General features: G+C 38.7%; 1 long non-coding RNA gene across 1 annotated transcript in view; it reads left to right on the plus strand.

The window, feature by feature from the left end:
- Positions 1-200: 200 nt before the first annotated feature.
- LOC105534412 overlaps positions 201-26,568 on the plus strand; it is a 222,218-nt gene continuing 195,850 nt past the window's right edge. The window contains exon 1 of the long non-coding RNA XR_001005270.1: positions 201-350. This is a non-coding gene — a long non-coding RNA (uncharacterized LOC105534412). The remainder of the gene's footprint in view (positions 351-26,568) is intronic.

Here is a 26,568-nt window from a genome sequence, read left to right on the forward strand (position 1 = left end):
GCTCTGCTTATGGAGTAGCCATTCTTTTGTTCCTTTACTTTTTAAATAAACTTGCTTTCACTTTAATCTGTGGACTTGCCCTGAATTCTTTCTTGGGTGAGACTCTACCCAAGAGAGAACCTTTTCTTGGGGTCTAGATCGAGACCCCTTTGCTGTAACAGAAGTGATGTTGTGCTGATTTTGCTGCTATCCTTTCTCAGGACTGGCAATGCCTGCTGCTTCCTCTGAGCTGTCAAGTAAGAAGTCCAGGCTACTCTGCTAGAAAGAGAGGTCATGTGCAGGAGCACTGAGACATCCCAGGTGTGGCACTCTTCCACCTAGAACATTCTGTCTGTCATCCTCTGCCATGTGTAAGCCTTCCGCCTTAGTTGGGAAACTGTGAGGCCATCCTGCTATGTTCGTGATCAGGTTGGCAATTTTAATTTCTGTTTCCAGAGGAGCATTGAATGGAGTAGATGGATCAGGACGCTCCTTTGGCACTAGCTCTAAGCTGCATTCTCCTATCAGTTTTGTCAGTAATCAAGCCCTTGAATTCTCCATCTCTCTATGCTGTCTGATTTCTTAACCTAGAGGTGGGGGTGGAGAAGAGGTTTGACTCATTATCATCCCCTCAAACATCAACACTTGAGGATTTTCCTTTATCTACGTAATTAGGAAAATTGCTGGGATAAATTCTAGCATGAATCTCTTGTCATTGATTTTATCTGCACTGTAGGAAGCCATTTCAATTACACACCCATGTCTCCAGGTCATCTGAGTATTCTGACACAATTTGCCCTAGCCATACAAGTATAATGGGCTCCAAAGCTTTAGCTTGTAGGTAAAACACACATACATTTTATCTTTAATATTAATGTAAAAACTGCTGTGCTTCTATTAATGAAAAAGAAAGTTCCAGCTTTCAGCTGTTAATATCAATGAGTATTGATAATTATACACTGTAGATAATTACAATTGCTATCATTGTGCATTAATATTTTTTAAATTTCCTGAAGTAATAGGGATTTTGACAATAGTGGTAATATTGGTACTTGTCATTTTGTCCATTTTTATTTATTTATTTATTTTGGGATCCATGTAAGTTACAAGTGGTGGTTGAAATGTATCAGGAAGCCAATTCTGTAATAAAATATTATTACAGATAAAACTCTAACCCTAAAATTTGAAAAATACATAAACAATACTTTATGTGACATGGCCTTGAGCTGACTGCAATCAGCTTCAACAAGGTAGATACAGAAAAAAGTCTGGCTCTGTGTAGCAAAAGTGGGTGGTTTATAAATATGTGGGCATATTGTGTGAAAACTGATAAACAGAGTTACTCATATCTGTCCTCCTTAGCCATCAACTTTCTTATTGTTTAAATCTCTGTTCATTTCCTGGATACTTTTGGACAGTACCCCATTTGTCTCTCCATCACTACCTGTAATCCCTGCTTTTCTGTGCTTGTTACATAAAGGTCATAGCTTCATGAGCTCTTTAGAGAGATACCGATGATTATGTTGAAAGTACTTTGAGAACTAGTAATGTGCTACCCCAAATAGTCATTGTTTTTGTGTATAATCACATAGCATGCATTAGGAATTGGTGTCTTAGAATGGGCATGCAAATTGTACAAGATTGTGCAGTTATTACTAAATGAAACTGGAATGCAAAACTTTGTTTCCCTGATTCCAAACGCCATGTTTTGAACCACTAGATTAGAGGGTGAAGCAATTTCTTGGAATTTTACTCTGAATTCTACGTAGATAATTTTCATGTGTATACCTCCTCTGAGTCACCCTCAGGTAGGGACATTTTGTTTTCCATTCAACTGATAGAAATTCTAATAGGCTTAATAGATGCTTTTTCTTTTCTCTTCTGCAGACAGCATACATTCCTTGCTCCCATTATCCATTTACATTTAATCTGCCCAAAATAAATTACTTCCATTTTCACTTCCTCTTTCTCACTTCTCATTTTTATCATAAAAGAGTGAGCCTGCCGACCACTATTTCCCTCCTCTGTCCATAGCCTACCCATTGCTTACTACCTCCCCTCCCTGCATGTTCCTTCCCAATGACATGGAAACAATCCTCTCATACTCAAATCAAAAGCAAAAACAAGAACAAACAAATAAGCACAATAATTCTTTCTACCTATGTTTCCTCTGTCTGTTCTACTTCTCCTTTCACAACCAACCCCCTGAAAAAGGTTTTGAAATACACTGTCTCCATATCCTCATGCAACATCCACTCCTGTCCCTGTTTCCCCTCTCTGGCCACCCCATGCACATGGCTCTCATTTGTTGAATCCCACAGGCACCTTTTTATACATGGCTTATTTGGCCTTCAGCACTGACTCTATTTTCAACTCACTCTTGGAAAGACACTTTCCTTGGCTCCCTTCCTCACGCAAAACATCCTTGTGGTTTCCTCATGTTTCCTTAGACACATTTTCTAGTCTCCTTAGCAGGCTGTATTGTCTCTCACATGTTTACACACCCTCTTTCTTTAGGGCCTTTTCTCTTTTTCTTTCTCTGGACTGGTTTTGAATACACCCCCACTTTCTGTTTATATTGGTAGGACCCTACATTCCAGTGACAGCATTCAACCTAGTCTTTGGTTTTGGTCTTGCCCTAGTGGTCACTCTGAAACGCAAACCTCATCATGCCACTTTCCTCCTTAAAACCCTTTAAAGGTTTTCTCATGCACTTGGGTGAAATTCAAACCACTTTCCAGTGTTAAAACTTTTGAGCTAGGCCAAATTAACATTGATGTACAGAGTTGTGAACTAAAATTCCGGCAGGGTGGCAGGGTCCTGTGGAGAGGAGTCCTTATTAGTGTTTTTTACACATTGAACCTGTAATGCATGTTCCTATTGTTACGAGTTTTAGGAGGCTGGGCTTCTTCAACAAATGATCTCAAATGCAAAAGACATTTATTTCTTCCATACCTAATGGCCTGAGGTGGGTATTACTTTTTGACACGAAGGTCTCCTTTATTTGGGATTCAGGGAGCCCCCGCCAAGGGCCTCATCATTTTTGGCATCCAACGGACAGAAAGTTTAAGGGACCCTGGGGGAGGCACCCAATAATTCCACTTCCTACTCTTCACATAACTATTCACACTATTGTGATCATATCTAGATGAAAAGGGGTTGGAGAATGTCATTCCTGGGTGGGAAGCCACTTCCCATGGATAGCCCTGCACTAACAAAGAGAAATCTGTCCAGAGCAATCCTTCTCTGCTGAACCTGGTAGTGTCATCTTTAGAAGTGAAGACACAATTAGCACATGATCATTTGTTCATTATATCACTGTTAATAAAAGAGAAAAAAGTTAAAAATAATGGCGAGAGCTCAATCTATGTGACAGGTAGGTAAAGCAGTGATTAGGGTGGGCATGATTCTTACTCTTTTGGAGGTCTGGGCAGGATGCTGTGGAAATACAGTGAGGGCATGGTGCATGCAGTGATAACAAGGGACAAGATGCGTGAGCTTATGTTTGATCACTTTCGCTCTCAGGGGCGATGCTGTGTGGTTTACTTTGTCATTCCGCACTCAACATCAAATAATATTTTGGCTGATCCTGCTGCTCCCATTTTATATTAGGTAATTGGAAGACCGAAACTTTTTCTTGAAGACAAACATGTCGTTCTCTAAACAGAGTTCATTCAGTATTGTTGATTGAGATTGTAGGAACCTTGTGTACTCTGCTCTCTGAGGAATTTCACTGGAACTCTGACTTCAGCCAGCATGAAGCTCTCAAACCACAAAATAAGTCTAAACTCTACTGGGAATTTTCTTTCCTTCACAGTTGCTTCTGAATAGAGATAAGCCTTCAAAATTTTCCTTGGATATATTTACCAACAGGGAACTGCCCCTAAAAATGTTCCTCCCACAATCTTGCATTCTGAGACAATGGAACATTAGTATTGAATAATTACCACTGGTAACCTGAAAATGCAAATTCACTTCTTACCACAAAATCAGAGTTAATCACTAAAATTGTGCCTACCTGGAAAAACCACTTGAGCAGGCACCTACACAGTAGATGCAAAAGGCTTGTGTGATGTTGGGCAAGTTACTTGCTATCATTTGAATATTTGACCCTCCAGATGTCACGCTGAAATCTGATCCCCAGTGTTGGAGGTGGGGCCTAATGGGAGGTGTTTGGGTCACCACGGTGGCTCCCTCATGAATGGGCTGGTGCCATCCTTGAGGCAATGAGTGAGTTCTTGCTCTGTTAGTTCTTGCAAGAAGTGGTTGTTAAAAAGAGCCTGGAACCTCTCTACCCCTCTTACTTCCCCCTGTGCCATGTGATCTCTGTAAATGCTGGCTCCCCTTCACCTCCTGTCAGGATTAGAAGCAGCCAAGATCTTCACCAGATGCAGGTGCTGGTGCAGCCTGCAGAACCATCCACCAAATAAACTTTTTTTAAAATAAATTACCCAGCCTTAGGTATTCCTTTATAGCAACATAAATGAAGGAAGACATTACTCAACCTCAGTGTGTGTGTGTGTGTGTGTGTGTGTGTGTGTGTGTGTATATATATATATAAATTGGTGCTAATAATTGCTACCTCACAAGCTTATCACGAGGATTAGCCAAGATACCCTCTAGGAAAGCACATTGCACAGAAGAGATGCCCCAGTAAAGCTGAATTTCTTTCCTTCATTCCTTTTCTTTTTTCCTCACTTTTTTCTTTTCTTTCTTCCCTTTGTCCTCTTTTCACGCTCACCTCCCCTCTCCTCCTATCCCTTAATGGTAGAACTGGAATCTGCAGGAGAGGACCATAGAGATTTAGAGAGAGGAAACTGACTCTGAAAGTCAGAGGTCAGTGCAAAGGAGGGCAATAGGGAGAGAAATGGGGCTGAAGGCAAAAGGTAAATAATAAAAACAAAATAGATTCTGCAGTAAGACACTGTCACAGATTGCATGCTTCCTACAATCAGCCAGAAACTCTTTCTGGCTAAGTCAGCCTCAAGCATGTTAGTGCCCAGAGAGAAAGAACAGAACAGGATCTCTCCGCTGGCCCACCCTCAGCTGCCAGCCATCCACCTTTTTCTGCAGCCCTTTGTAAAGGCTTCTTGTTTGGAAAGTTCTTTATCTTCCACTTTGCGTGTGCCTTTCAACTTCCTATGTATATTTAGATGCTCAGCTTAACTATGCCTTAGGCTCTGTAATTTATTCCTGCAAGTGTCCCCCAACCACAGCATCCTGCCAAACTTCTGATATGCATTTACTAGTTCAGTTCAGGCCCAAAAGAATTTGTTGTGTCTCCCATTTTCCGTGTATGAGGCCAGGGAATGGGTATGAAATAGTCTCACTCCCAAAGCTATGCCAGTAGGGGAAGAGGTTCCCCAAACCCAGTCCCCACTGTACATACTGCATCAGAATACCTGGGGAATATTTGTTAAAATGTATATTTCTAGGCCCTACTCCCAAGAATTCAGATAAGGCTGAGGCTTAAGTATCTATAATGTAAGAAGTTTTCCCAGCTAATTTTGATGGGCAGAAAAGTTTAGGAACTTAAGTAGTAAAATCAAAATAAACAATTTGAGAATATTGTCTGTGATGAGGTTTGGATTGACGGCACTCTGTGTTGCCAACTACAGACTGGTCCAAATATGTCTGAGGACAATTAGGTGAGTTTACATTTTATTACATTGTCTTAAAGCTTCCATTCCATTTAAGGCACTGACATTTCTTCTGGTGCAGGTTTGACATGCAGAGAAGGCAGATGGGCAAGCCACTGTCATTTCACTCTCATGCCAATAGCCTTGGTGAAAAGGACATGTGGACTTTTGACTTCTTTTGTCTTCTGCTCTGATGCCTGGAGTCTAGCTGGCTCACCACTATCACACAGGGGTTGCCACTGAAGACTCAAGCTGTAGGCAGCAGCCTTCTTCTGTGTTCTGTCTGTGGCAACTTTTCTGCTGCATGTGTCTCATATTTCTTGTTCTCATTCTCTGTGTCTTGGAGTCCTGGCTTCATACCCCAGGCTACGACTTCTGATGTTCCTCCCCTTCTTTCCCTGGCTCATCGTTGTCCTTCACTCACTCTGTCCTTGACTGTGTGCAGCCCCATTCCGGATGAGACTCCTTCTTCCAGGCAGGCAGACACAGTCCCCTGCGCAGACAAAACCCACTCCCGTCACCACCAGAGGAGGGGGATTTCTGCCCACCCAGCCCTTCCCTGTAATTCTACAAAGGTAGTTCTGTCCTGAGTAACTTGTGGCTTTCATGGGAAGCTAAGAAGATGTGCCTTGAGGATCCTTTTGTGTTTCTGCAGAGAGAAGTATTCTTTAATGGGCTCCCTGAAGAGCACAGAGTACTTGCAAGCCAGTGAACAGGAACGAGAAAATTTCAAAGAGAATGGTTCATGGTTGCATTAAAAGCGATTTCTGTTCCTTTGGGGAGGTAGATGCCACTCCAGTTGAAGTGGGGTTGAAAACTCTGCTCTAAGATCCTGAAGCTGAAATACTTCTTCCTGAGATAAATCTAAAAGTCTAAAGTCAAAGATGGTAAGGTGTATAAAATAGAACAAATACAAAAGCAAAAACCATTTTCCTGAGAGATTTAATGTAAATTGTTTAAATAATAACTGAAAAAGAATACCAGGATCACAGAACATTAAAAAGAGAGCATCGTTAGAAGGCCAAGCATCTACAGGAGGCAAAGACCGCCGTATCTCTTTGAAACACACAGAGCAAGAAGGCTTTATAACCAGGGCTAGGTGGCCTTGGGTTGTTTCCTTTGCACAATACTAGAGCAACCATGATGCATAGGTGGGTTCAGCCTGACCTCTTACTTCTAGGGAGACTTGTCATCCCTTTCTTTCCATCTTATCGCCTGTGTTTCCAAGTCATTCTGAGAGACAAATAATTTGAGAAAGAAAAACAGATGGAAACATTGGCAACTGTCTAAATTTTCTAGGGTTCCCATAATAAATTACCACAAACTGGGTGGCTTAAAACAGTATACCTTTATTCTTTCCCAGTTTGGGATACCAGAAGTCTAAAATCAAAGTGTCAGCAGGATGACACTGCCTCTGAAGGCTCTAGGGGAGAAGCATTCCTTTCCTTTTTCAGCTCGTGGGGGCTCCAGACATTCCTTGGCTTGTAGCAGCATCACTCTCATACCTGTTTTCATCTTTGCAAGACCTTCTCCATATGTTCTATTCTTCCCTTCTAAGGATACTTGACATAGCATTGGGGTTTGCTCTAACTTCAGATTATCTCATCTTGTGATCCTTAACTTAGTTACGTCTGCAAAGACCCTTTTTCCAGATCAGGTCCATTCACAGGTTGCAGAGGACATGTCTTTCAGAGAAGTACCATTCAACCCACCACAGCAGGATTTGAGAAAATGCCCTCTATGATAACATCTAAAATGAAATCTGAGCTCTGTTTCTCGAACGGTGCAGCTCAGAAGTTCACTCCGTGTACTACTGCTAGTCTGAGTTGTCTTCTGTCATTGATTCAAGGGTCACTTGCCCCCTTCCTCACAGCCGTTCAGCCACACTGGCCCTCTCCCAGGTCCCTGAATTCACCAAATCCCTTCTCACCTTGAAGTCTTTGCACTTTCCTCGAGGAAAGCCCTGAACATCACCCTTTGTGCACAGCTCACTTCTCACCCTGGAGTTCTCATCTCTAATGATTACCTCTTCCCAGACAGAACTTCCCTGACCACGCTGTTATTATTATTGTTTTTAATCATAAGCAGTTTGTTTTCTTTGAGGCACTGACTCCAATTTTTCAATTATTTGGATGATCAGTCTCTCCCATGCCCAATAATTTGAAGTGCCAAGTGGGCAAGGAACGAGTTTACCCTGTTTACTGGGCACATCTAACACTAGGCACAGCATCAGGTTCTCAAAAAATGATAGCCAAGAAGTAATGTACTTCAGGTAATGAGTAAATAAGCACGTAATGTTTGTGACATCATTTCCCTTCCTATTTGCACTTCTTTCATCTTTTCCTGGACTTGGCTTTTCCAAGTGACTATCTAAAACTTTATTCTTATCTTCATCTAATCATTGTTAGGATGATAACTGATGGAGGCCCTCATGCTTATGCTCCTAAATAGTTTACAGTTGTATCTCTCTTCTATTGTAATTGAGATTGAAACAACTAAGCAGGTATTTCTGTTGCACCAAGTATATTGGCTGTGGTGTTTTGTCATCATGACGGTTCTCTCCAAGGATGGGCATTAGGAATCAGAGGGAGAGGGGGTCATGGCCTCAAGGGCAAATGCCAAACCTGTGAGGTATAGCAGTGAATGTGGTGAGCAGCCAGTCCCATGCTTCTAATTGGCTTCTGAATTTTCCATGCTTAAATGACAGCACCCAATGTAGCCTTAAGCTCTTATACATTTCTCCAGCTTTGGTGAATACTCCTTTATTAGAGCTTTCTTTATTGTCTTTATAGAAATGATATATTCTCATTGTAAAAATTCAAGCATTAAAAAACGTATGAAGATGAGAATTTTTAAAAAATTCACCCAAACCCCATCACTGAGACATATGATGAACATTAGATAAGCATGATTTTAGGCAGTTCTTTAGTACCATATAAGGAAGATATATATATATATAAGGTCTCTCTAGGTATATATACATAAGGAAGGGGGCATGATTAGGTAAATAGGCTGAGAAATCATTTTCACAGCAATAGATCATACTTTACATAAAATAATATTTTTGATAAGAAGATATGAAATTTACCTTTTCATGAGTTAAACAGAGGGAAATGACATCGATTTGAAACAAGTATTTGCTGAATTTCAGGGGTTTTTATAACAATAGAAATATGAGATCCTAGATGATCCAAAACCAAGAGAAAAACTTATTTAAAATGACGTTTAACATGATTTACTGTTCAGTATATATTTTAAAAGAATCTATAATCCCCAGCAGTCGTTTTTACCCAATGTCTTCATTCTGGATTTCTTTATCTGGGCATATAGGGGCTGTGTTCCTTAAAGACTTATAATATTAATTGCATTCATTTTTTCATACACAATTAATATTTATCATCTTCTTAGGTTATTCTAAATCACATGTCTCAAGAATCTATACTTTTTCCAGACACCCACTTCTTGGGATTCTCATTATCCTTCAGTCTGTATAAATTGCTCTATATGCTTCTGTAAAGCTATCACTTTGGAAATTTGCTTTTATTAGTTTCCCATTTTGGATTTATATTTTTAGATACTAAGTCTTTCTTTCTTTTTCTTAATTATTCTTAATTGGTAGAGCATATTTTCAATTAACTCCTCACCATGATGATAGGAAAGAAAAACATTTCGGAGTCATTTCATATATAAAAGAGCCTTTATTTGTTTAAAAGATAGTTTGGCTGAGGTTAGAACCTATTGTTCTAGGTTCTCAGTGGACATTTTCATATAAAGGCACTCTCCAAAGGCATTTCTTGTTAAGAAATGTTTTTGTATTATTATTAGTTGGAAATTAGGTGGCTTTTCTTCATTTATTTCAATTGAAGTCTAATTCATACAAGGTGAAACATACAGAGTTTTAGTTTGGTGAGTTTTAACAATTGAGTATACCAATGCAATGCTACCCAAAACAAGTTACAGAATATGTATGTCCATCAGTCTCCAAATTCCTAGAGTCAACTCCTGCCCTACTCTCACCAGCTGGAGCCACTTTTCTGATTTCTAACACCATAGATGAACTTTGCCTGTTCTGGTACCTCATATAAGTGGAATCGTCCTGTATGTGCTCTTCTGCCTATCTTCTTTTGCTCAGCATAAATTTGAGATTCATTCATGTATTGCATATTTTAGAAGCACATTCCAGTCTGTTGCTAAGTAATATTTCATTGTATGACTACACAACAAGTTGTTTGCTAAATCTCTGTTGACAGATACTTGGATTGTTTCCAGTTCTGGAGTACTGTGAATTAAAACTGCCATGAACATTCTTGTAAAAGACTTGCACAAATGTTTTTATTTCTTTGAAGTAAATACTTAGGAGTGAAATTGCTGTCATAAGGTAGGTATAGGACTAACTTTATTAGAAATTTCCAAATAATTCTGTAAAATTATTACTATTTTACATTCCCACCAGCAATATGTGAGATTTCTAGTACCCCCTTCCTTATCTTTGCCAACATAGGATTGTTGGTGTTTTAATTGTAGTCATTGCAGTAGGTATATAGTCCTATCCATTGCAGTTTTAACTTGCATTTCCATGGTGATAAAAATTTTGAGCACCATTCTATGGGTTTATTGTCCACTCATACATCTTCATTTGTGAACTACCTGTTTAGATATTTTGCCCATTAGAAAACATTATATGTATGCTGTTTATGTGCATGTTTTGATAAATTTTACAATAAATTTGCATATATTTTATGGTAGTAAATGATAAAATACACTAGCATCTACATATATTTTATGCATTCGTGACATACCTAACGTTTTCTTAATTTTTTGGACGTTTCTAGGCTTTATTTATAGTTTATCAATCAGTTTTTCAAATTGTTACAAACCTCAAATATGTTTATTGAATAAAACATCCATATATAGGTGGACCTGCACAGTTCAAACCAATGTTACACAAGGATCAACTGTGCTAGATGTAGCTTTATCTACTTTACCCCATCTGCTACCCCTCCTGTATTCAGTTTCTTTCTTCCCAAAATTTGTTAGTATTTCTTTCCTCAGATGATGGCTCTCAATTCCATGCCTTTATTCAATATCAATTCGTAATTTTAAATTTCTTTGCTTTTATTTAAATGTGGTCTTTGAAGGAGTTGGAAAATTGCATTTTCCAGGAGGATCACAACAGTATCTCCTAGCCTACATGCTCTTCTACAATGTTAATTTGCCATTCTCCCATTAAGAGCTGGCATCTAGAGCTTGCAATTCTCTCAAGAGGTGGACTGGATTTAGTGATTTACTTGTAACGAGAATAATTTAGCAGCAGAGAAATGGTGAAATCTTCAAGTCTAGTTCAGAAGAAGCAATGCCACTTTTGCTTTGATTTCTTGGAGTGCCCACTCTCTGAATGTCCCCTCTCAGGATTGTGTCTCTCAGAATCTATTCACCATGCAGTGAGAAGCTGCATAGAGAGGCTGCATGGAGATGTCCACTCAGCCTAGTCTTCGAGTTTTCTCAGCCTCAGTGTTGTAGTAGACACATTAATGAAGAAGTCTTCCAATAATTACAACCCCCAGCCATTTAACTATTTAACAGCAATTCTTCACTGCTAGCTCCAAATATCTTGTGAATCAGAAAAAAAATTACCCCTTGCTGCTCCTGTCTAAATTTATGACTCATAGAATCCAGAATATTCTTCAATAAAAGTGTAATTGTTAAATGTCATCTTTTTTGGCATAGCAGGCTATATTTTGTTAATTTTTAAGCTTTCTTTTAGGTTCAGAAGTTACATGTGCAGGTTTGTTATGTAGGTAAACCCACGTCATGGGGGTTGATGTACAAATTATTTCCTCAACCAGATACTAAGTCTAGTAGCCAATAGTTACTTTTTCTGCTCCTCTCCCTTCTCCCAGCCTCCACCTTCTGATAGGCCCCAGTGTCTGTTGTTTGCCTTTTTGTGTCCACATATTCTCATAATTTAGCTCCCACTTATGAGTGAGAGCATGTGGTGTTTGTTTTTCTGTTCCTGTATTAGTTTGCTAAGGATAATGGCCTCCAGTTCCATCCAGGTTTCTGCAAAAAATATGATCTCATTAATTTTTTTATGGCTGCATGGTATCCCATGCTGTATATTTAACCACATTTTCTTTATCCAGTCTTCCACTGTGGGCAATTAGGTTGATTCCATGTCTTTTCTATTACAAATAGGGCTGCTATGAGTATACACGTGCATCTGTCTTTATGACAGAATGACTTACATTCCTTTAAGTATATACCCAGTAGTGGAATTGCTGAATCGAATGGTAGTTCTGTTTTTAGCTCTTTGAGGAATTGCCACACTGATTCCCACAATGCTTGAACTAATTTACACTCCCCTACCAAGAGCGCAGAAGCATTCCCTTTCTCTGCAACCTCACCAGTATCTGTTATTTTTTGACTTGTTAATAACAGCCATTCTGATTAGTGTGAGATGGTATCTCACTGTAGTTTTGAATTGCATTTCTCTAATGATCAGTGATGTTGAGCTTTCACTCATATGCTTGTTAGTTGCATGTATGTCTTCTTTTGAAAAGTGTCTGTTCCTGTCCTTTGCCTACTTTTTAATGAGGTTGTTTGTTTTTTTCTTGTAAATTTGTTTAGGTCCCTCACAGATGTTGGATATTAGACCTTTGTCAGATGCATAGTTTGCAAATATTTTCTCCCATTCTGTAGATTGTCTCTTTGTTGACAGATTCTTTTGCTGTTCAGAAGCTCTTTAGTTTAATTAGATCCCATTTGTCAATTTTTGCTTTTGTGTGATTACTTGGAATCTTTGTCATGAAAGCTTTGCCAGTTCCTATGTCCATAATGGTATTGCATAGGTTGTCTTCTAGGGTGTTTATTGCTTTGGGTTTTTCGTTTAAGTTATCTTGAGTTGATTTTTGTATATGGTGTAAGGAAAGGGGTCAGTTTTAATTTTCTGCATATGGCTAGCCAGCTATCCTAACCCCATTTATTGACTAAGGAGCCCTTTCCCCGTTGCTTGTTTTTGTCAGCTTTGCTGAAGATCAGATAATTGTATATGTACAGCCTTATTTCTGAGCTCTCTATTCTGCTCCACTGGTCTATGTGTTTGCTTTTGTACCAGTGCCATTCTCTTTTGATTACTGTAGCCTTATAATATAGTTTGAAGTTGGGTAGTGGGATGACCCTTTCTTTGTTCTTTTTGCTTAGAATTACTTTGGGTATTCAGGCTTTTTTTTGGTTCCCTGTGAATTTTAAAATAGGTTTTTCTAGTTCTGTGAAGGATGTTATTGGTAGTTTGATAGGAATAACATTGAATCTGTAAATTGCTTTGGGCAGTATGAATATTTCAATGATATTGATTCTTCCTATCCATGTGCATGAGATGCTCTTCCACTTGGTTTTGTTATCTCTGAGTTCTTTGATCAGTGTTCTGTAATTTTCATTGCAGAGATCTTTCACCTCCTGATTAGCTGTATTCCTGGGCATTTTATTCTTTTTGTGGCAATTGTGGATGGAATTGAGTTCCTGATTTGCCCTTGGCTTGGCTATTGTTAATGTATAGGAATGCTATATTTGTACATTGATTTTGTATCACAAAACGTTGCTGAAGTTCTTTATCAGCTTAAGGATTTTTTGGTCCAAGACTATGGGGTTTTCTAGATATAGTATCATGTCATCTGCAAACAGGAATATTTTTACTTCTTTTCTTCTTATTTTGTTCCCCTTTATTTTTTTCTTTTGCCTGATTGCTCTGGCCAGGATTTCCAATACTGTGTTTAATAGGACTGGTGAGAGAGAGCATCATTTTCTTGTGCTGGTTTTCAAGGGGAATGCTTCCAGCTTTTGTCCTTTGAATATGATGTTGACTGTGGGTTTGTCATAGATGGTGCTCATTATTTTGAGGTATGCTCTTTTAATACCTAGTTTGTAGAGACACTTAACATTAGGGGATGTCGAATTGTACTGAAAGTCTTTTCTGAATCTATTGAGTTGATTATGTAGCTTTGCCTTTAGTTCTGTTTATATAGTGAAACACATTTATTTATTTTCATATGTTGAATGAATCTTGTGTCTCAGGGATAAAACCTACTTGATCGTGGTGGATTAGCTTTTTGATATGTTCCTGGATTTTGTTTGTTAGTATTTTGTTCAAGATATTTTCATCAATGTTCATCAAAGACATTGGCCTGAAGTTTTATTTTTTTGTTGTGTCTGTGCCAGGTTTTGTTCACAAGATGATGCTGTCCTCATAGAATGAGTTGGGTAGGAGCCCCTCCTACTCAATTTTTAAAAATCATTTTAGTAGGAATGATGCCATCTCTTCTTTGTATGTCTGGTGGAATTCAGCTACGAATCCATCTGGTCCTGAGCTTTTTTTGTTAGTAGGCTATTTATTACTAATTCAATTTCAGAGCTCATGATCAGTCTGTTCAGAAATTTAGCTTGTTCTTGGTTCAGTCTTGGGAGGGTGTATGTGTCTAGGAAGTTATCCATTTTTTCTAGATTTTCTAGTTGGTGTGCATAGAGGTGTTCATAATAGTCTGGTGGTTATTTGTATTTCTGTAGGGTCAGTGGTAACACCACTTTTGTCATTTCTAATTATGCATATTTGGGTCTTCTTTCTTTTCTTCTTTACTAGTCTAGTTAGTGGTCTATCTTTCAAATGTTTTTTAAAAAACAGCTCCTGGATGTGTTGATTTTTGGAATGGTTTCCCATGCCTCTGTCTCCTTAGTTCAACTCTAATTTTGATTATTCCTTGTATTCTACTAGCTTTGGAGTTGGTTTGCTCTTGCTTCTTTAGTTCTTCTAGCTGTTATGTGAGACCTTTCTAACTTTTTTATGTGGGCATTTAGTTCTAAAAATACCTCCCTTAATATAGCCATAGCTGCGTCCCAGAGATTCTGTTGTTTTATCTTTGTTCTCATTAGTTTCAAATAACTTCTTGATTTACGCCTTAATTTCATTATTTACCCAAAAGTAATTCAGCAGCATGTTGTTTAATCTCCATGTAAATTTATGTGTTAGTGATTTTCTTCATTTTGAATTCTATTTTTATTGCATTGTGATCTGAGAGTCTGGATGGTATAATTTCAGTTTTTTAAAATTTGCTGAGGATTATTTTATGTCTGATTGTATGGTTAATTTTATAGTATGTGCCATGCGCACTTGAGAAGAATGAATATTCTGTTGTTTTGAGGTGGAGAGTTCTGTAGATGGCTATCAGATATATTTGGTCCAGTGTTGAGTTAGGTCCTGAATGTCTTTGTTAATTTTCTGTATCAATGATCTGTCTTATACTGTTGGTGGAGTGTTGAAGTCTCTTACTATTATTGTGTGGGAGTCTAAGTTTGTTTGTAGGTCTCTAAGAATTTGCTTCATAAATTTGGGTGCTCCTGTGTTGGATGCATACATTTTTTTTTTGAGACGAAGTCTTGCTCTGTCGCCCAGGTTGGAGTGCAGTGGCCGGATCTCAGCTCACTGCAAGCTCTGCCTCCGGCGTGTACGCCACTCTCCTGCCTCAGCCTCCCTAGTAGCTGGGACTACAGGGGCGCACCACCTCACCCGGCTAGTTCTTTGTATTTTTTAGTAGAGACGGGGTTTCACCGTGTTAGCCAGGATGGTCTCCATCTCCTGACCTCGTGATCTGCCAGTCTCGGCCACCCAAAGTGCTGGGATTACAGACTTGAGCCACCGCGCCTGGCCATGGATGCATACATACTTAGGACACTTGCATTCGTATTGAATTGAACCTTTTACCATTATTTAATGCCCTTTTTTGTCTTTTTTGATCTTTGGTGGTTTAAAGTTTGTTTATTTGAAATTGGGATTATGATTCCTGCTTTTTTTTTTTTCTGTTTTCCATTTGGCTGGTAGATGTTTCTCCATCCCTGTATTCTGAGCCTATAAGTGTCATTACATGTAAGATATATCTCTTGAAGACAGCATACAACTGGATCTTGCTTCCTTATCTACCTTGCCACTCTGTGCCTTTTAACTGAAGCATTCAGCATGTTTACATTCAAGGTTAGTATTGATATATGTCGATTTAATTCTCCCATCATGTTGTTGGCCATTTATTATGCCAACTTGTTTTTGTGGTTGCTTTATAGTGTTACTGGTCTGTGTACTTAAGTGTGTTTTTGTAGTGGCTGGTAATAGTCTTTCCCTTTCATATTTACTGCATCTTTCAGGAGCTCTTGCAAAGTAAGTGAGGTGACAGTGAATTTCCTCAGTTTTTGCTTGTCTATAAAGGGTCTTATTTCTCTTTCACTTATGAAATTTAGTTTGGCTGGATATGAAATTCTGGATTGGAATTTCTTTTATTTAAGAATGCTGAATATAGTCCTCCAATCTCTTCTGGCTTATAGGGTTCTTCTGAGAGATCTGCTGTTAGTCTGATGGGCTTCCCTTTGTAGGTGACCTTTCCTTTCTTTCTATCTGTCTTTAACATTTTTTCTTTCATTTCAACCTTGGAGAATCTTATTATTATATGTATTGGAGATGACATTCTCATGAAGCATTCTGCAGTGTTTCTATGCATTTTCTGAATTTGAATATTGGCTTCTCTAGCTAGTTTGTTCTACAGAACTAAGAAGTTCTCATGAATGATGTTCTGAAATATGTTTTCCAAGTTGCTTTCATTCTCCTCATCTCTTTGAGGGATGCCAGTGAGTCATAGACTCAGTCTCTGTATGTAATCCCATATTTCTCAGAGGTTTTGTTGATTCCTTTTTATTCTTTCTTCTTTATTTTTGTCTGACTGTCTTATTTCAGAAAGCCAGTCTTCAAGCTCTGAGAGTCTTTCTTCAGCTTGGTCTATACTTCTGTTAATACTTATGGTTGCATTATGAAATTCTTATAGAGTGTTTTTCAGTTCTATCAGGTCAGTTAAATTCTTTTCTATACTGACTATTTTGTCTGTCAGCTCCTGTATCATTTTATTGTGATTCTTACCTTCCTTAGATTGAGTTTCAACATTCTCCTCAATCTTAATGATCTTCATTCCTATCCATATTCTTAATTCTATTTCTGTTATTTCAGCCTTAATCATCCTGGTTAAGAACTAGTTTCCCTTACTTACTGGAGAACTAGCATGGTTATTTGGATAAAAGACTGGTTTTTTGAGTTGTCAGAGTTCTTGTGCTGGTTCTCTCTCATCTTTGTGGGCTGATGTTTCTTCAGTGCTTGAAGTTTCTATCCTTTGGATTTTTTTGTTCTATTTGATGACCCTAAGTGTTTGATTGTAGTATAAGGTGGGTTCAGTCAACTGGCTTCATTACTAGATTTTAGGGGGCCAAAGCTCATCTCAGGACTCCTGGACTGTGTGCTGTAACTCTCAGGGACTGGTATCTGGCCTGGCTTTGATCTCTGGCTCCTCAAGTTTAGGAACCTGTAGTGCTGGAGGGGCCAAGGTGCTCCCGGACCACTGGTCACAACACTCCAATGAGTGGTGCCAGCCAAATGCTTCATAGGGTGGTGGTAATGGGTTCTATCCTTATTTCCATATGCCAGCAGCAGGAGCAGTGGCAGTGCACGGTATACAAACTGGTCAGCTGCAACAGGGTGCTACAGGTGCTGGGGTGCCAGTCTCCTTGTGGGCTTTCACAGAAGCAGTGGTGGCAGTATTGATCAGGAGTTGAGGGTCCCCACCAGACTGTGTGGACATTCTCATTGGTGGTGGTGTTAGCATGGGGGTGGGGCGCTGGTGAGTGCAGGACTGTGTGTACCCTTTGTTTATGTTCATGTTGGTGGCAGTGGCTGCTCAAGGCTGGGGGTGGATCTGCTATTTTCCATGCCTAGTTTCATGCTGGTGACCCTGGTGCAGGGGTGGGATGCTGGAGGGGTGGGGCTGGCAAGCTCTGTGCCTGCCAGTACTTTCATGACAGTGGTGATGCAGCAGGGGGAGGGGGGAGCCATAATGCACACACATCAGCAGCAGTGGTGTGGCGGGTGCACACCAACATGCATTCTAGCAGGGAAGGGAAGGCTTGGCCTGCCTGTATACACACATGCTGGCAAAGTGATGTGAGTTGGCCATGGATGAGTATCTGCAGGCAAGGCAGCATGGTGGAGGCTGCAATATGGGGAGGGCGCAGGCGGACTGGTACATGTCCACGAGCAGTGGGACAGTGCTCTCCTGGAGCCTCTCTGCTGGAGCACTCTGCCAGTCAGGCACAATATGCCAGTGCAGGAGCTATGATGCAGACCCGAGGAGGTAACTTGGGGCTGCACTGCAAGTAGGTGTAGCCAGACTTGGTCCCTGGGAGAGGCCAGCAGACTCAGACTCAGAGGCCTTACAGGTCCTTTCTCATGGTCAAGACTGCCTTGCCTTGCAGAATTCAGGTCTGACAGCTCCCCTAAGCCTAAAGTCTCTTATGGGAGCAAGTCGAGCCTAGGGAAATGGGCATCCCTGATCATGCTCCACTACAGATGCTTCCTCTCCAAACCCTTTGTGCTCTACCCTGGCTGCAGTTCTGTCCCCACTGCTTCCCTAAGCAGCTTTCCCTGCCAACTCAAGTGTCCATGGTGGTCACAGAATCTCCTCTTGCCAGAATTCCAGAGTCCTACAGCAAAGGCAGGTTGCTCTTTGCCTGTTCAACTCACATCATCCTCAGGAGTCATTGGGGGTCAAGAGGAGTGCTGGTGCATGGTAGTCCCATACAGGGTTCCAAACTTCCTCACCCTTCAGCCCAGCATTTGTGTCTTCCCTACAACTACTTTCAATGCCTTCCCTCTGAAGATCTGCTATGAGTGTGCCAGTCTTCCTGATATCACAGTTCCTCAGTAGGAGATGTTCCTCCTGGTTGCATCCAGTCAACCATCATAGCAGGAATCCCTCAATGCCACCATTTTTGAAGTAGTTTATAATGTAGCAATTAATCACTAGAACAAAAGGAGGAAAAACTATAGGTGTTCACTTTGCTATTTTGACCCAGGAGTCTCATAGATTCCTTCCAATCATGACTGTTCCTCTAAAGCAAGATATTTTGGAAGTGGGAAGGGAGCAGATTTCCATGAAATGGGGAACATATTGAGAATATTTATGTGGTTTTAATTCTGATTCTAGCTTACAGTTGAACTTAAGCAAGTCAGTTCATCCTTGGGACTCAATGTTTTCATCTAAAAATTTAGACAACTGGGTCATGTGCTGTATATTTTCATTGCCTTTTATAGGTACACCTTCACCCTTCTGTATCTAGCTCTATCTGGGAGGTTGATCTGTAAAAATAGCATCCATAGGTCCCTTGACTTTCTGATTTCCAATTGAGTTTGGCCTATGGGCAGCCCTGGCAGTAGACTGGAGAAAAGGAGAAGATTGACGTTGAATATTTACTTCCTCAGCTCTTTCTCTGGGTTACTGTTGAGCTGGCCATGTCCCTCAATTGAGTTAACAACTCCTCTCCACTATGTATGACTCTCTCTTTCCAGGCAGGTAACCATGTCCTCCCCTTACTCCTTCAGGCTTAAGGGTGGTGACTGCCTCTCACTATTACTAAGTCTGGAGTACTACATTTATCCCTCATCATTTCCCTATATGCTTCCCATGTCTTTGCAATAAAACTCTCCTGGAAGTATCCTATTTTAGACATGCCATCTGTTTCCTGTAATGAACCTAACTGATACATTTCAGATCACCTCTAGTATTCCTACATTTAATATTGTATAATTCTATGAAGGAGCCTTTTACCAGGCTTTATTATTTGTTTTCAATGCAGAAACCAGCGTTGAAAAGTTTCAGTAATCCTGGCAAGACATATAAAACACATTTTTGTTAGCCAGTGCCTACACAGCTTGTAAGTACATCCATATACATAATAGCCATCCATTTTCACCATTCACTTGATGATGATGATGATGATGATGATGATGATTATTATTTGAGACAGAGTTTCGCTCTGTCACCCAGACTGGAGTGCAGTGGCACCATCTTGGCTCCCTGCAAGCTCTGCCTCCCAGGTTCACACCATTCTCCTGCCTCAGCGTGCCAAGTAGCTGGGACTACAGGTGGCCACCACCACGCCTAGCAAATTTTTGTATTTTTAGTAAAGACGGGGTTTCACCGTGTTAGCCAGGGTGGTCTCGATTTCCTGACCTCGTGATCCACCCGCCTCGGCCTCCCAATTATTTTGAAAAGAATCTAGAATTGGCTTTTTCTGTTGTTTCAACTAAAGTTTAGTTTTTTGACAAAGAAAATTCACATAATGAACAAAGGTAGAATTGATTGTATTAGTGGCTGTCATTTTCAATGAAAATGCTCTCTGAATGGTAGTGTGGCTGGAATGAATGACATGACCTATCTGTCCTTTCTCTGTTATCCATACAAAAAATTGTTTTGTTTGCTTTGAAATTGCAGTGTATTTCTATTTATAATTCTGCCTTCTTCTTAAAATCTCTGTTAAGAAAAATTGGTCATTTATACAAATGCGTAAATTCTCAGGACCATTAATTTTAAGATTTTCCTTGTGTTGGAATTTTTAGTGTTTACTTGAAGTAAGTTAATAATATGCTAGGATTTAGAAATATTTTTATGTAAATATATAGTTGGATTATAACAAAATATGGTCAAAATGTGGAATACATAGGATAGAATATCATTATCATGAAAGCAGTGTTCTCAATATTTGAGTCATCTGACAGTTTACTTCCATGGTAAAGTACTGCTTATTCTCACTGAGATTAATTTCCTAAGGAAGCAGGTACTTAATCTAATAATTTACATTGCAAGGAATCTTCAATTTTCTTCAAAAATTAAATTGATAAAATAACAGTTAGGATGGAAAAAATCTGAAAGTCATTTTCCAGGTTATGGAAGGTCAAATGGGAAATACTAAGCAAGAGTATTATAAAATTTATAATTGTAAGGCTTTATTTAGTGTATTTATATCAAATATCTTATTTTATAAGTAGAAAATGAATTATATTAATTTTGCCATGGGTCACAAAAAAAACCTTTAATAATTTTTTCGAAGTGGAAAAGTATACAGGTTTCATCTGACACAATAAAATTAAACCAGCATTTTAATCATCCAGAGAATTTAAAGATGCTCTTCTGATGAATGATGATGCAATATAACAAAATGTCATAGAAAATAATTAATACCTTTTAATGATGATAAAATTCAAATTAGATATAAAAATAAATGAACTCAGTTGTAACTCAAGAAACTTAAAACTAATTACCAATTAAATTTAAGAAAAGAGAAAGAAAATAATAGTATAAAGAATATTAATAAATTAAAAATAAAAACAGAGTAGATTTGGTAAATGCATATAGCAGTTTATTATGGAAAATTGTGTGACAAAAATACTTAGAAATCTTAGTGATGGTTAAGCTAAGAGAAAATAAAACAGTAACAGACTGTCTTGGGGATTTTAAAAAGGAATAAACGCATCATCGAGCACAGAATTTTAAAAGCTAATAGGAGGCTATTACAAATAAATCCCTACAGAAAATTTGAAAATCTAAATTAAAGTATTAATATTTTTTGAAAACACAAATTACTAAAATTTATTTTAGAAGTATAAATCCAGAGGAGAACAAAAATTATGAAAGGAATTGCAAATATTGTTAAGTACCCATAAAAGTTTCTAGAAATACACAATGTGTAGGAGTACACACACACACCACTCATACACAAAGATGGCAATTATCCATGGAGATACTCTGGTAGTATGATGGAAAGTTAACTTTCAGTTTTGTCCTAGAAGAAAACCTAGGCAATACCCTTCAGGACACAGGCATGGGCAAAGACTTCATGTCTAAAACACCAAAAGCAATGGCAACAAAAGCCAAAATTGACAAATGGGATCTAATTAAACTAAAGAACTTCTGCACGGCAAAAGAAATTATCAGCAGAGTGAACAGGCAACCTACACTACCCATCTGACAAAGGGCTAATATCCAGAGTCTACAAAGAACTTAAACAAATTTACAAGAAAAAAACAACCCCATCAAAAAGTGGGCAAAGGATATGAACAGACACTTCTCAAAAGATGACATTTATGCAGCCAACAGACATATGAAAAAATGTTCATCATGACTGGTCATCAGAGAAATACAAATCAAAACCACAACGAGATACCATCTCACACCAGTTAGAATGGTGATCACTAAAAAGTCAGGAAACAACAGATGCTGGAGAGGATGTGGAGAAATAGGAACCCTTTTACACTGTTGGTGGGAGTTCAAATTGGTTCAACCATTTTGGAAGACAATGTGGCAATTCCTCATGGATCTAGAACCAGAAATACCATTTGACCCAGCAATCCCATTGCTGGGTATATATACCCAAAGGATTATAAATCATGCTACTATAAAGACACATGCACACATATGTTTATTGTGGTGCTATTCACAATAGCAAAGACTTGGAACCAACCCAAATGTCCATCAGTGATGGACTGGGTTAAGAAAATGTGGCACATATACACCAGGGAATAGTATGCAGCCATAAAAAAGGATGAGTTAATGTCCTTTGCAAGAACATGGATGAAGTTGGAAACCATCATTCTAAGCAAACTACCATGAGAGCAGAAAACCAAACACTGCATGTTCTCACTCATAGGTGGGAGTTGAACAATGAGAACACATGGACACAGGGTGGGGAATATCACACACTGGGGCCTGTTGGTGAATGGGGGGTGGGGGAGGGATAGCATTAGGAGAAATACCTAATGTAAATGATGATTTGATGGGTGCAGCAAACCAACATGGCACATGTATACCCATGTAACAAACCTGCACGTTGTGAACATGTACTGTAGAGCTTAAAGTATAATAAAATTAAAAAAGTTAACTTTCAGTTTTCTATTGTGTGAATATTTCCAATGCATAAGTATTTCTATAAATAAACCTGGACAATAGGAGTTTCTCAAATTGGTGCTTTTGGATCCCAGGAAATCCTTATATATATATCCTTTGTTGATTTAATTAGTTGTTTGTGATACTTCTTTTAATGCATTTATTAAATTTTTTGAATGGGGCAATTTTCACATCATTTAAATTGTTAAAGTTCATATAACAGTGAATAATGAAAAAGTGTTTTATCTGCACATTTTTCCCAATTTTAACATGTATTCCCAATGGCTATAATTTTTATTTTAGAGTTTTATTATCTACATACAAATTACTACAAATAAAGATTCTTATTCTTTCCTTCCTTTTTATACACATATTCCATGCATTGTATTCCACCTGGCTTTCTTCATGAAATTAATCTAGAAACATTTTCCATATTAGTACAAAGAGAATGCCATCTTTCTTTTACAAAGTTGAATAGTGTGGTAATGCATGATGATAACTTAAAGAGTAGTGCCCAGTATAGAAACATCTGGATTGTTTCCATTTATTTGTTATTTCAAACAGTGCTGCAAAATGTAGTCTTGCATGTATACATACCAATAATTTTGAATGTCTGAGGTTCACTCCCACCGGTGGAATTTGGAGACCAAAGGATGTTTGCAATTTAAAACGTAATAACTATAGTAAAATTGTTCCCCATGGAGATTTTTAGCAATTAACAGTTTTACTAACAATACATGAAAGTGTCTGTTTCCTCACAGTGAGAAAACGTGCTCAGATTGCAGCAAGTTTGTTGGGCAAAGGAAACAGATATTGGAGTCAAGGACACTGTGTTGACCAATGTTTGCAGGGGAGTATACTGAGGAGCAGGTGACAAAGAGAGAACCTCCAGAAAACTACATAGTGATCCTTTTGAGTCTTTAGTTGAATACTTAACTGTGTGCAATAAGAGACTCCCCAAGACATGACAGAATGATGGTATTGAAGGCTGTGAGATGTGTAGATATTCCAAAGTCCACATAATGGTGGAAAATATTGGAGTTTTGACCAGCCAAAGTAGTGACATTGCACTGAACCTCTGGGCATTAAGTTAAGAAACAAAAATATTACTCCTAAGAGTAAAGCTAATTAAGCCCTATTGTAAAATCTATTCTAGACACAGCATAATGCAGTTCCAAAATAATTCTTGATAAGATGAAAGACCACAAAATCCAGACTTCTAACAATATTGTATCAGTAATGTTTAGAATTAAGCCTAATAATATATTAGACATATGAAGAAATAGGAACAGACATCCCATAACCAGAAGAAAAATGTTAATAGAAAAAGAAGAAAACTGACATAGATGTTGCATCAACATAATGGCCACTACAGAAAAAAAAAAAAAAAAAAAAACAGTGGCTTAAAGACTGACCCAAATGCACTTTCAACAATAAACAGATCATCCAGACATAAAATCATTAAGGAAACAGTGGATTTGAACTACACTTAAGACAAAATGGACCTTACAGACATATAAAAGATACTCCACCCAACAACAGCAGAATACAGATTCTTCTCAAGCACACATCAACATTCTCTAGGATAGATTAAGTTAGGCCACAAAAGAAGTCTTAACCAATTTAAGACCATTGAAATCATATCAAGTAGAGTTTTTGACCACAATGGTATAAAACTAGAAATCAGTAACAGGAAGGAATTCAGAAAAGTTACAAATAAAAATTAGACAACCAATGGGCCAAATAATAAAAAGAGAAATTTAAAAATATCTTGAGACAAATGAAAATGGAAACACAATAGACCAAAACTTATGGAATGGGACAAAAACAGTTCTAAAAGGGAAGCTGATGGTAATAAATGCCTACCTCAATAAAGAAGAAAGATCTCAAATAAACAACCTAATATTACACCTGGAGAAACTAGCAAAAAAGAAACTAACGCCCAAAATAGTAGAAGGAAGGAAATCATAAAGATCAGAGCAGAAATACATAAAATAGAGATGTTGGCTTTTTGAAAAGATAAAATGGACTTATATTTAGCTAGACTAAGAAATGAAAAAGAGACATACAACTGATACCACAGGAATGGAAAGAAACATAAGAAACTACTATGAACAATTACACCCCCCCAAAATTGGATAACCTAGAAGAAATGGACAAATCTCTAGAAATAAACAATCTACCATTATTGAATCATGATGAGATATAATCTGAACTGACTAATAATAAGTAAAAAGATCTAATGAGTAATAAGAAGTTGTTTATCAAAGGAAAGCCCAGGAACTAATAGTTTCACTAATTCTATCAATTTTTTTTCTTTTTCTTTTCTTTTTTGTTCACATGAGGTCTTGCTCTGTTGCACAGGCTGAAGTGCGGTGGCATGATCTCAGCTTACTGCAACCTCTGCCTCCTAGGCTTAAGTGATTCCCCTGCCTCAGCCTACCAAGAAGCTGGAACTACAGGTATACACCACCAGACCTGGTCATTATTACTATTATTATTATTTTTATTATTGATATGGGGTCTCACCATGTTGCCCAGGCTGGTCTCAAACTCCTGGTCTCAAGTGATCCTCTCATTTCAGCCTCCCAAAGTGTTGGAATTATAGGTATGAGACACCGTGCCCAGCCTACCAAATGTTCAAAGAATAATTAACGCCAATACTTTTCAAACTTTCCCAAAAAAATTGAAGAGGAAGGAATACTTCCAAACTCATTTTAGGAGACAAGCATTACCCTGATACTGAAACGTGAAAATTTCCTCCTAACCCCCGGCAGGGTGTGAGATGCGGGTGTGGCTCATTTCTTCAGCGCCCCACTGCTCAAACCTCTGGGAGAACGTACATATGGGCATGCTGTGGGGTTCCAACCCCAAGGCAGTGTCTAGGGGTGAATGTTATAGCTCCTGAAGCCCCAGTGGGCATGTGTTACAGGATACCCTTTTAGTTTGCCATCTATAGGTGGCTTGTGTTAGTTAGCTCAATTAGACTCCCTACCTTGCTGCAATATCGGAGGGCCTTCTGTATCCCAGGGTTTCTTGCGTTGGTGCATCAGAAGAATCAGATCACACATGGGCTTGGAGAATGAGTGCAAGGTTTTATTGAGTGGAAGTAGCTCTCAGCAGATGGGGGAACCAAACGGGAAATGTTTTTCCCTTGGAGTTTGGCTGTGGGCCTGACTCTTCCTTGACTGCTCCAATCAAACTCCATGTCATTCCACCAGTTGATGGCCTGCCGGCCTGCCAGTGCCCATTGGTATGCCCTTCTGCCAGTGTGCTCTCAATGACCAGCCACTTGTGTCTTCTTCCACTGATGTGTCCTTCATGATGTCCAGCCACTCGTGTATCTGCCTGCTAGGGTCTCTGAGGGTTTACAGGCACAGAATGGGGGCATGGTGGGCCAGGGAGGTCTTGGAAAATGCAACATTTGCACAAGAAGGCAGGAGTGCCTGTCCTCACCTAGGTCCATGGAGGTGTAGCCCTAGCCGGGACCACAACCTCTCTCTACCCAGCACTTCTCTTCCCTCTTTCCATATCATTTAAAGGGGCCACACTCTTCCCTTCCCAGCACTCCCATATCAATACTAAAAACAGACAAGGAAGCTACAAGAACAGAAAATTATTGGCAAAAATTCCTAATTAACATAGATATAAAAATTATCTACAAAATATTAGGAAAGTGAATTCAACAGTGTATTGAAAGGATAATACACTATTACCAAGTGGGATTTATTCTAAGATTCAAAATGCTTTAATATACAAAAATTTATCAAGGTGCTACACCACATTACAGAATGGACAAGAACTATATGGTTATTTCAATAAATACAAAAATAGCATTCGACAAAATTCAACACCACTTCATTATACAAACGCTTAACAAATTTGCTTTAAAAGAAATATTTCTCAACACAATAAAGGCCATATATGAGAAACCCAAAACTAATATCATACTCAATGGTGAAAAGTTGAAAGCTTTTCCTCTAAGATTAGGAACAAGAGAGAATGGTTACTATCACCACTTCTGTTCAATATATTACTGGAAGTCCTAGCCAGAAAAATTAGGGAAGAGAAATAAATAGAAGGCATCCAAATTGGAAAGGAAGAAATTAAATTGCCTCCATTTTTAAATGACATAATTTTATATATTGAAAACC

Source organism: Mandrillus leucophaeus, unplaced genomic scaffold, assembly GCF_000951045.1.
Source record: "Mandrillus leucophaeus isolate KB7577 unplaced genomic scaffold, Mleu.le_1.0 Scaffold100, whole genome shotgun sequence".
Lineage (NCBI taxonomy): Eukaryota > Metazoa > Chordata > Mammalia > Primates > Cercopithecidae > Mandrillus > Mandrillus leucophaeus.